The sequence below is a fragment of the Haplochromis burtoni genome, unplaced genomic scaffold (assembly GCF_018398535.1).
Source record: "Haplochromis burtoni strain Fernald_Lab_line unplaced genomic scaffold, NCSU_Asbu1 Contig_75, whole genome shotgun sequence".
NCBI classification, from domain to species: Eukaryota; Metazoa; Chordata; class Actinopteri; order Cichliformes; family Cichlidae; genus Haplochromis; species Haplochromis burtoni.
The window spans coordinates 416,755-427,985 of record NW_024582436.1 but is presented as its reverse complement, the minus strand read 5'-3'; the positions used below and the strand labels follow the sequence as shown (position 1 = coordinate 427,985).

The 11,231-nt window shown below is 39.1% G+C and overlaps 1 long non-coding RNA gene across 1 annotated transcript; it reads right to left on the bottom strand.

The window, feature by feature from the left end:
• Positions 1-686: 686 nt before the first annotated feature.
• On the bottom strand, positions 687-11,217 carry LOC102290945. The gene is made up of 3 exons (XR_316657.3): positions 11,058-11,217; positions 10,439-10,567; positions 687-820 (listed from the first exon to the last, which is right to left on the bottom strand). It is a non-coding gene; the product is annotated as an uncharacterized LOC102290945 (long non-coding RNA).
• Between the last annotated feature and the right edge of the window lie 14 nt (positions 11,218-11,231).

Here is an 11,231-nt window from a genome sequence, read left to right as displayed (position 1 = left end):
GAATGCTAATTAGATTGCTATTTTAATTAATATGTCCCTGCAGGTTTCCATATCAAATCAGTTTTAACACTGTATTGTGCACTTTGAGCCAATAAATTACAATGAATCCCCAAAATAACACCACTTCAAAAAAAGAGGAGGATTTTAAGGTGTACAGGAGCGGCGCTCGTTTGAACTGTGTTTACATAAATTGCTTATTGTTGCTTAATAAACTGCATAATATTAACCACATTGGGATGCGTTTGAAACTGTTTCAATAAGCCATGGTAGATGTGTCTATTTTCCACTAATAAATCCATACATGAACCTGCTCACGAGATAAAAGCCACAACTTAGCTGGTTATTTTCAAGGGCACTATAGTGTTAAATGTGCTAAAGGGAGGGAGATAAGTGCAGCGGCTAGAATAGTACAGACTGTGTGTGTGTGTGTGTGTGTGTGTGTGTGTGTGTGTGTGTGTGTGTGTGTGTGTGTGTGTGTGTGTGTGTGTGTGTGTGTGCTGCTGCAGAGTTGGACACACACTGTGCGTGTCTATTAAGGCGTTACAGTAACTTACTATTATTCAGATTCAGTGTCTGTAGACTTCTCTGTGTGTGTGTGTGTGTGTGTGTGTGTGTGTGTGTGTGTGTGTGTGTGTGTGTGTGTGTGTGTGTGTGTGTGTGTGTCACCCTGGATTCTCAAATGGTTGTTCTGTCCTGCAGCTCAGGGTGTCCCATTCATCATGTTGAGAGGAAACGGAGAGGCCTGGGATATGAGCACTGCTTTATTCCTCTCATAATCAAAGGTCATATTGGAGTCCAGTGTTCAAATTGCTTTACCTCACTGAAAAGACAGACACACACACACACAGAAACACATACAAATTAGTTGTTATGCCAATGATACCATGCCAAATATGCTCTGCATTTTCCAAAACAATCTGGTGTAACACCTGCACAGTGACCTCTAAGTATAATTTCATCTTTAAATCTCCATATGCATCGTTCTAACTTTATTGTTATAACTCTGAACTGTTATGATTAAAGGTTTTCATCCAACAATGTGTACTTCAATTATGTTTTTACTAAATTCAAATTCTTTCTGAGACACATGCTTGCTGCACAACCTCTTTAAGAACACGAGACCCAGTGCTGCTTTTGCACACTAACCAAAATTTATATTCATGGATGAGGAGGGTGGAGGGGCTATTTGGATGTTTATTATACTTTAAAATGAAGTAATCCGCATTTCGCTGCCTGCGAGGTAATTAATGTGGGGAAATCTTGAATTAAAGATGTAAATCCTGACACTTTGGCAGGGGGGCCGGTAAGGGACAGTGGTCTCCAAGGTCTAGATTATTCTTAGCGTATACCAATTAACACCATGTATCTTCTTTTATGTTCACTTCAATTAAGAGCCTTTACAATTTTTAAGTTCTTTTCTTCTCAGTAGTTAGAATGTCAGAGAGACTGATCAAAGGCATTAGCTGCCGTCCACGCACCATAGGTAATGCTGTTTTGCATAAAGAAATCTGCATATTGCTAAGAAGGTTTTCATTTCATTTTGCATGAATTACAGAACCAGGGATGCTGTAGTAGATGGAGATGGAGAGATAAGATTGTACACATTCACCAAAAAAAAAAACAGAGAAACCTTTCAACACAGAATTGCCAAACTTTGTGAAATCTTGGAGGATTTTGACTTCAGCATCAAGGTGCCACTGTCGAGATGAAACAGACCAACACCAGTTGAATGCATTACTTCTTTTTTGGTTTGCTGTTGTTGTTCCACCTCATTCGGGTTTTGCAGGACTTCTGTTAAAATCTGTTCCTCACTATTAAGAGTGTTAATAAGTTAAAGCGCGTGCACAGCAACGTTAACACCCAATAACTCCAGCTCCTGAGGTAATCACGCTCTGATTTATGTGGGTGATTTTGGTTCAATTGTCTTACAAGGTTCCGCCTGCTTTCTAGATGACCATCTTTTAATAGGCCTGAAAATCAGGCTGTGTCCAATAGCTTTCCCCTCCCCTGCTTTTGTTTTTCCTGCTCTTTCATTTCTCTTTCCTTTGCATTACCTAGTTTTTACCCTGTCTAATAATAAATCACATAACATACATTGCACTTTGAGACCTTTCTCATTTTGTTCAAATAATTCAGTAGGACTTTGAGTTTTCGTAGATCTATTTACGTGTCCGTAAGCGCGTGTGTAATCTTTCACCTGTGCACAGCTAGTGCTGAAACTCTGCAAACAGATGCAGGAAGAACAAACAAACAAATAACCTGTTTGCTTGTGATAATCACTGCTACTTAATTCCATTACACTGTCAGCTACCAATAAATCAATGAGCAAATGAACTGACCGGCTATGAGGAATAGCCATCTATTGCTCGTCTGTGTTATTCTATTGATGTTCCACCAACGGCCGTCCTGGAGATATTGAATGCTCTTTAAGCGAAGTGCTGACATCATAATAAAAGGCCACCATGAACTGGCCGGCTGTGTGGTTTGGGAGCTTCAGGCTAAAGAGACGGACGGCCTCTGAAGAAGGAAGAAATGCAATCTTCAAAGTCAATACAACCAAGTGCTCTATGTGGTCCCATTTACTGCACATAATGAAACTACAAATAGCCTCTTAAACAACGCAAACAAAGCACATACACAAATGGCACTGCAGTCAGAATAATTATACGATAACTGGAATGATAAATTATGTGTTTGGTGGGTTTTTTGACATTAGCATTACCTCTGACTTGTTTTGAAATCTGTCAGCTTAGTTGAAGTCTTTCCTAAACCACATTAAAAAGATCGAAATATGTGGAATATATATTAGAATTGACATCACATAGAGTTTATTTTTAAATGCACTCAAATGCACTTTCACCTCCGTGTGTGCGAATCTGCAACTGACTTTTCTGATGACAGTGTATTTAATCCATTGCTCGTGACATCATAAAAAAAAAATGAAGGGCTGGCAAATTCAAACATCAAAACATTAAGTTGGGTGCTGTGTCTCTGCAGCCCTGTGTTTTCATAACCCGAGTGTCTCAAAGCATTATTAACAAAAATCTTTTGCTCAGCCTTGCATTTCTAAGGCCAATAAAAAGCAGCATGAAGAGGCTGCACTGGTGCTGACACAAGGCATACACAGCACAGACAGCCATCTAGTGTTGGAAATGAGCACATGCAGGAATCAAGTAAGGAGGAAAGGCAGTTTACTGCATCCTATACGCTATGTTTACACCTCCATTTAGTTTTAAGGGCCACAAATGATGGATATTTTAGTTAGAGCAGACAAAGGGAAAAATATTTCAATGAACTAACAAAGACTGGATTAAGCGCCGAGTTATTTGTTGTGTGTGTCGTCATTACACCCACAAATTGGAAGAAAAACTCTTATGCGCTTTTGTACTCTGCAACCAGGAACGGGAGCTACGCTAATGGTCAGAACTCGTCTTTTCAACCCACACAGAACACAGCGCACCCTGGTTTAGCCTAATAGCAAGCCTACTGCAAGAGCTTAAACTCTCCCATGGATAGAACTGAAATAACAATGCATCAGCTCTTGGAGACTGTGTCCACCTCTTTCGCGAGAAACCTTTCCTTACCGTTACCTTTTACCTCCTCTTTGAATTACAGCAGCACGAAATGGGAATTTGTTAATGTATGCAACCCAAATAAACAAAGATTATAAACAAATGTGTTGCATATTGCTATTGTGTGCATACTGGGAGCATGAATATGGATTTGCTGAGCTTTCAAACAAAGACACAAAGGGAGGCCCAACCTGTTGTCGGCTCAGCCCCTTTTTTTTCCCCTGCTGTGAAATCCCTGCTCCCTTAATAATCACACATCATTATGACAATAGATGTTAGGCAAAACACATAAGCCGCACAAGGAGACAGAAGCAGACAAACGCACATAAATACTGTACTACGCTAAACAGATCGTCACAGACTCCTTCAGCCTTATTCACTTCTTGCATAAAGGCTGAAGGAGATATGTTTATTCGCTCACTCTTCTGGCTGTTGTAAAGGTCTTGGCCCCTGCAGTCGTGCGCACGCAGGCCTGCTCCTGCAGACTTATCATCTAATTGCTTTTCATTGATCCTGTCTGATCAGGTGCCTAATGTTCATCCTTTTCCTGGCGCACTCTCCCGAGCACTTCTGCCAGTCCTAATCTGAGAAGTGTGCATCCTTTTCAATGCTTATAAAACACCCAGGCACAAAAAAACAGTGAGACAACAGAGGATTGTTTTTCATACTGTTGTACCGCATACATCTACAAAGGACTTGTGTGTGTTTATGCGCTGGCAGCACGCATGCTTTTCTGAAAAGGGATATCTCCTGGCTTTTTGTCAGTTCCCATGCACAGCAGATGAGGACATTTGTGTTCACTTTGCTCTTTTAATTATTTTCAATGTGGATGGGCAGCAAAGTAGAGAGACTGCTTCACCTAAAGACAGGCAAAAAAGTCCGTGTGCCTTGGACGAGAGAGAATACAATAACGAGTCTGTTTATTTTGGATTAGAGACAAAGAGGCTCATCCTGTAAGGTGAACCAGATCAAGGATTTGGGATAGAAACTTCAAGCTCCTCCTAAAGATTAAATGATGTCAGCATCAGAAGCGAAGGCCAATGTGTGTTGGCAGGCGCTGAGCTGGACTTCTGAGGGATATTACGGTGTGTATGACTATTAATGGACAACAGCAAACGCTGAATAGGTTTTTTCAGCTTTTTTTTGTTGTAATAATCCAAACCTGGACCGCAGCCACGAGCCCACTAAAACACACATGCACCGAATTCATCCGTCTTAAAGGAGATGTATCGCAGCTTTGGTTTAATATGCAGGCCAGTTCTTGGTGGTATCAGATCAATCGAGAGTTTTAAGTTAGACACAGCCAGTGAGGCAGACAAAAGAGACCATCTTTGGCACACATTAAGAGAACACTTTTCTTTCCCTTAACATCACAGTTATTGCTTTTTCTGAAGGAGGCATTGAGTAAGACTCAACTGTCTTGTGATGCCCATTAAAAATATTAACTTTAAAGGTGGAGAGTTTTTTCCCCTCCAGATTGTAGGTTTGGGTTATTTTGAAAGTAAAAGCCTAATTAAAGTAACTTAATGTATTGTTATACTCGCATGTCTCTGAAAAGATCTGAAATAATAACCTTGACTTCTTAGAGAAACTAAATCTGCTGTTAATACTTGCCATTTTTCCAAGAATAATCTAATGTGATTTAATGATACAAAACAGCAGCACATTTCACCCACTTGGCTCAACTCTTGCTTATATTTTCCATCTTCTTGGTCTTTTTTGATGTAAGCGGACAGGACACAACATTTAAGTGTGATTTATCATTTAAAAAAGTCAACTAAGCACTCTTACTCTACTGCATGGCCCAAAAACAGCCCACCTACATTCCAGTTTACCGTGAAGCAAGATTCAAGACACTGATCTATTTACCTCGCTTTGTGTGCACCCTAACTGTGCCATATATATGTATAGTATAAGGAGGCAATCATCTCTTCTGTTACAGACCCCCTTTGAGCCTTTCCCTGCCTTCTCCCGTGCATTATTCAGTCTTTTCCTGAAGTAACAGCCGCCCTCTACACGCAGACAAGTCGACCACTAACACACCACACTAATGTGATGTAAAAATGAATGATGAAATTCAAGCAGGCCAAATGAAAGAGAAACCTACGTGTGTTTGCCTGTGTATATGTGTGTGCCCGTGCATGAGCAAATGCTGGCTCTGGTGTAAGCCTATGTGTGCATGTGTGTGTTCAAAGGTGAGGCCTTGGGTGATGGAGAATAGGATTCTCTTACCTCCTATAAGTACAGAGGAGGATAAAAGCCAGATGTAATGACCTTGGTATAATGAAGGCCTTGCTGATTTCCATGATTTTCTTGCTTTCATGCCACGAATTTGCTTGTCCCATAGGAGGGGCAAGAAGGGAAAAGACTGAGCTCTGTCTGGCCAAACATTAGCGACCAACAACATCAGCCCAGAATCGAACACGAACTCTCGTTCCCATGTTCAAGCCATTATTGAAACGATTACTATCTCGAAGCAAATTAATAGATGAAACACATTTTTCTTAATGGGCTGGTGTTTTACTTTTTTTTTGTTTTTTCTAGGTGACCAATTTACTTGCAATTTTCTTAATTTGTAAAGTTATTTAGAAAGTGATGTAATGCTTGCTTCTTTTTATCTTGAAAGCAAAGGCAGCATGTTGTCTAGGGCTGCTCAGTGCAGCTAATATGGCACAACGAAATGAAAGGCTTCAAAAGAGCTTTTCCACTTGGAGCTGATGTAGTGCTGTGGCCGACCTCCAAATATGATTAGACTGCAGTAAACACAACAATAGCAAACAATAAACAACTGGTAATTGGTGTGATCCTCTGTTCCAACAAAATCTTCCTTGATTTGCTATGAATTATGAGCATTAATGTGTCTGCTCACCATGCCCCTCTGAGGATATCAAAAAGCTCCCGCTCCGTCTTGATGGGCCTGTCTCATTAAAGGAGAAATGGAGGCCAATGTGAGAAACTGATGTACGGTGCATTCAGCAGAATAACTGGCATGAACTCACCTCTGATTCATGCTGTCTGTGTGCCTCATATAAGATCATTACACTTGAGTGAATTGTTTGTGTATGTATCTGTGTCTGCTTAGAAAGCAAGTGAGAGGAGTACAGCCCTAACACATCCCAAGTGAAGTGCACCCTCTACAGGCAACTGTTACACATTTTACATCCTTGTATAGCATCTGCAGAACTAGACTGAAGAAAATTTGCAAAGCATTTCACCTGAGAAACAACATATAGTATACCAAGTTGATTAGACACACTATATACGACTCCATTAAATATATCTATATATCTGTCGACTCTCTTTGGTATGCTCAAAACCAGGTTTTCCTGCTTAAGCTTTGCAACTCCATACATGCACCTCTTTCATTAATATGTGATGAGAGAGAAAATCTCCAAAGGCCCCAATAGGCAGATGCATTGTTTCTCTTTTAAAGTCATCTCAGATGGAAGGAGTGAACTTCAGAGCCTCAGTGAAGTGTCTAATGAAAGAAGTCTCCTCCTCCGCGGCTCCATTTCGCACAGCATATTAGGAATCTAAATGTTGACTGAAGACAGTTTGATTCTGTGTCTGTGATTTTCTTAAGGAATAAAAACAGCGTTGCGTGTTTACAGTGTAGCCATGAAAGAGCTACGAGAAGGCTCATCACTACCCGATGCCATTTTGGGAGGCGGAACGTGAGGTTCATACCACAGTTCATTTGAAAGCCATATCAAACAGAGGATTGTTTAAGACCAAGATCAAAGCGATTTCTGCTCAAAAAATATCACTAGACTATAGAAACATCCTTGTAAAATTTCTGCTTTATGCTAACAATTATTTCAGCAGTGTCTGGAAATAAAACAAACACAGTGCACGATGGGCAGAGGCAAATAAAAATGACATTTCAGGACTGTTGTGGTAACTCGTGTACCTTGTTTTGTATTACATGCCACAGGAATCTGAGAGTTTAAATCACCCTGTCAGCCAGAGTTTCATCACTTGCTGTGCAACAACAACAGCAAAAAAATAAATAAAAATTCTTAAAAATAATCTAATAAAGGCTAGTGAGGATGGGAGCAACTTTCTGATTATATTAATGCACTTCAGAATAGAAACTTTGTGCTTAAAATATTTCCAGCTAAGTGAGTTCCTGAGTAGTTCCTGCATTTAAACAGTTACAACAACAGGCACTGTGATCATTAATCTGCTCGTAAAAATAGTTTTGATTTAAATCTAATGATTAATCACGTCAATACTACTCCTACACTGATTTACATTCATTATAGTCCACCATGTAATTTATATATACAATTATTTGGACTTTTAATAAGACCTCTAACATTAAAAAATGTAAATCTACTCTTCTACAATGTTAAAAGTCCCATCGACAGGCAGAGAGGTTGAAATTTGTTTTTCCAGCGCTAACACTGGCTCTTGGTTCAGTAGGATTGTATGTTTTTAACTAAAGCAAGTACACTTGTGTTTTCTACGGAGCGCAGATAAAAGAAGGAGATGCCTGGGGAAGATAAAACCATATATGTTGCTCTAAATGTTGAGATATTGAAAAGAAGCAGCGTCTGTATCAGCATTAGTTTTTACGCATCTACTGCTTACTTTTACTCCTGTTACTCCAAGCTTAAAATCATTTCTTATGCAGTTTGCTGTTTTCTGCAGCACACATTTGACAATGTATGTTGAAGCAAAGTCTGCTCGTGTGTCGCTGAGGAGAACAGTGCCACGATGAGTTATTTTAAAAGTTAAAACAACATACGCATAAATTGCAGCTGAACAAATAGTTTAACTACATAATGAAATACAATTTGTAAGAAAGCACTTTCTACTAGTTTCTGTTGTGTTTGCAAAACGATTGGGGAATAATATCACCGTAACTTAACAGTAACTGCATATTATTTCCATTTCACAATCAAAATCTTTTCAACTCGCTGTTATCATGTACTTATTTAGTTGTTATATATTCAAAGTCATAAAACAGAAAAGAAAATATTACATTGCTATTCCACATATCTTCTGGGAAATATGTTAAAACTATTTGGGTCATTTTGTCAAATTTCAAGCAGATGGAGAAGTCGTTTGTTTGTCTGATTGGGCCTTGTTCTTATCTCTGCCTTGTACAAAAATGTACCAAATGAGCTGGTTTAAAACAAATGTGCAACAGAGGTTAAGACCACTTAGAAGCAATTGAGACAAAGGTGGCAACGTTGCTCACAAATTTGTCACTGTCTTGACTTTGCGTTGTAAACATCCCTACTGAATGAAAGCCAAAGTCAAAGGTGAAGATGTTTGGATTGGTATCAGATCCTGTAAGATGTTCAAGAAAAAACAGCTTAAGAGAACTACCAGATTTTCTTTGAGTGTAAGTAAAAGCACTGTAGACACTGTTGTCCGTCTACAGTATGTTTTAAAGCCATTTTTACACTTTTACACAACAAAAGTTACCCGTACATTACTTATTAAAGACTGCTCTCCTTCTATGTAAGTAATTTATGTGAAACTTCAGCCACAAAAAAATCGCACATTGCAATCTGGATCTTTTAAATGAAGAGAAAATAGTAGTAGCTAAACGTACCAATGTCAAACAAACTTAAACCTTAAAATAACCATGGCCCATTGCCTTTTCTAGTATGTGAGTACGGTATGGTCCAAATATTTCTCTACAGCACATAACTACAACACAACACTTTTAACTTTATTCACTCCCCTTATTAGAGCAGATTGCTTATCGTCTACTTCACAGAGCGCCCATATAGCATAGCTGACAGCAGTAAGGGCGAGCTGCACACATAAACCCCTCACTAACACTTTCCTACGCTAACCAGCTGTCCCCCTGTGGTTTCAGACTCGGCCAAACCTTTGAAATGTCCTTCAAGGCGTGAAAAAACAACATGCACACTGCTTTGGGTAAAATCCTATTTGTACACTATAATTACACTTTGAAAAGTTGCAAAGTCTAAAGTTTCAAGACCTTCACTTTTTCTCTTCTCATTTCGGATATTGATTGGGCTCTAAAACACATGTAAGGTTCGCTGCTCTACAGAACAAAGAGGTTTCTCATTACGTGCCGCGCCTCAGACAACTTTGGATGTTTCAGATTTGATTTACTCGTGTTATCAAGGGAAGCAATCAGAGGAATTCAGTCGATATTTTTCACAACTGCGGAACCGCCGTTAATGCGCTCTTAAAAACAAAGCTACAGGCACTTTGAATGTTCTTATTAACGAGATAGAGGTTTGGAGTGATAGGTGTCCCCAATGTCTTTCATGCCGAAAAGAAAGAGAAACATCAGTAAAGCCTCTCAGCATACCACTGCGGTATGGGTTCCATCAAAAAGTAACTTTTTAAAAATTCAAAATCACCTTCGAAAATACATCCATCATGTCAGAAGTCATAAAGCTTCAGTGAAGTAAATTAAAATCATTAGAAACAAATAATTACACACAGCGCATATGCCAAAAAAACTGGTGTTTAGAAAAAATGTTTACAGGCATAATCAGTCAATGCCAAAAGAGAAAGATTAGTCCAGACAAAATTTGTTCTGTTGGCTGCATAATAAACATAATTACCCAGCAACATTGTTTTCACAGAAACAAACAATAACCAACATGTTAGTTTTGGCTGCAGTGCTTGTGTAAATGAGAAGAATTCCACATGAAATTGGTGTACCATTAGTACCGACCCTGTGATCATGAAATCAGTTTTACTAATGTAGACAAGACTCAAGTACAAAAAAAACCAAACCATTAAATCAGTGGTTGAAGCCTGGGTCTTGGGTCTGTTATAAAGCATGCCTTTCTGATGAAAAAAAAAATACTCCACTGTGCTTTCTTTTATTGCAGGTGTCATATATGGTATCAATAATCTAAACTGACCTTTTCCTGTGTTGCTTGTTTTCTATGCTGGGGGATGCAATGAGGGAGCCAGATGTCTGGGGCCACTCCTCCGCACAGTAATCAATAAGTATGTCCAGCTCCATATACAGCAGGTGCTCAGTCCAGCTGCTTTGAGTAGACAGAGTGAAATTGGACACACATGCATCATTGTTATTCATGCACAGTCGGAATCAGGTTTGTACGATGCTAAACTGGACACACAGGACTAGTTTCATGGAAATGAGTAGTGCACTGATGAACAGCTCTCGCTGGACATCATACAAACATATCAATACATATCATCAACATACATTATCAAAGGGAATGTAGATGTACAGGTTAAATGAGAAAAAGACTGAATGAACGCCTGTATTAAATTAGTGTCTCAAGATGCACAAGGCAATAATAGCAACCTCATACAATTTATACTAATCCACAATATATCGTAAACTTACTATGTATTATATTACATGCTTATATATTTTTTACCACTATAATACTACATACTACAGTCATAAAAATGAACTTATTAAACTTAGGAGATGAAATCATTGGACGTTAATAAGTGCAAGTCGACGGGCTACGGCCTAGTTTCTTTGAAAACACTTCTAATACTTACTGAGACAGACTTGGCAGTAAGGCTTTTGTTGTTACTTATAACTGAGAATACTACAGTGTTAGAATAGGCTTATGTAGCGGGGGAAATAGAACCATTATATGAGAAATACGTCCACACTTCTAAATTGTAACAGGTGTGCGTCAGCTCAAGTGCTTACTGACTCCGCGGAGAGTG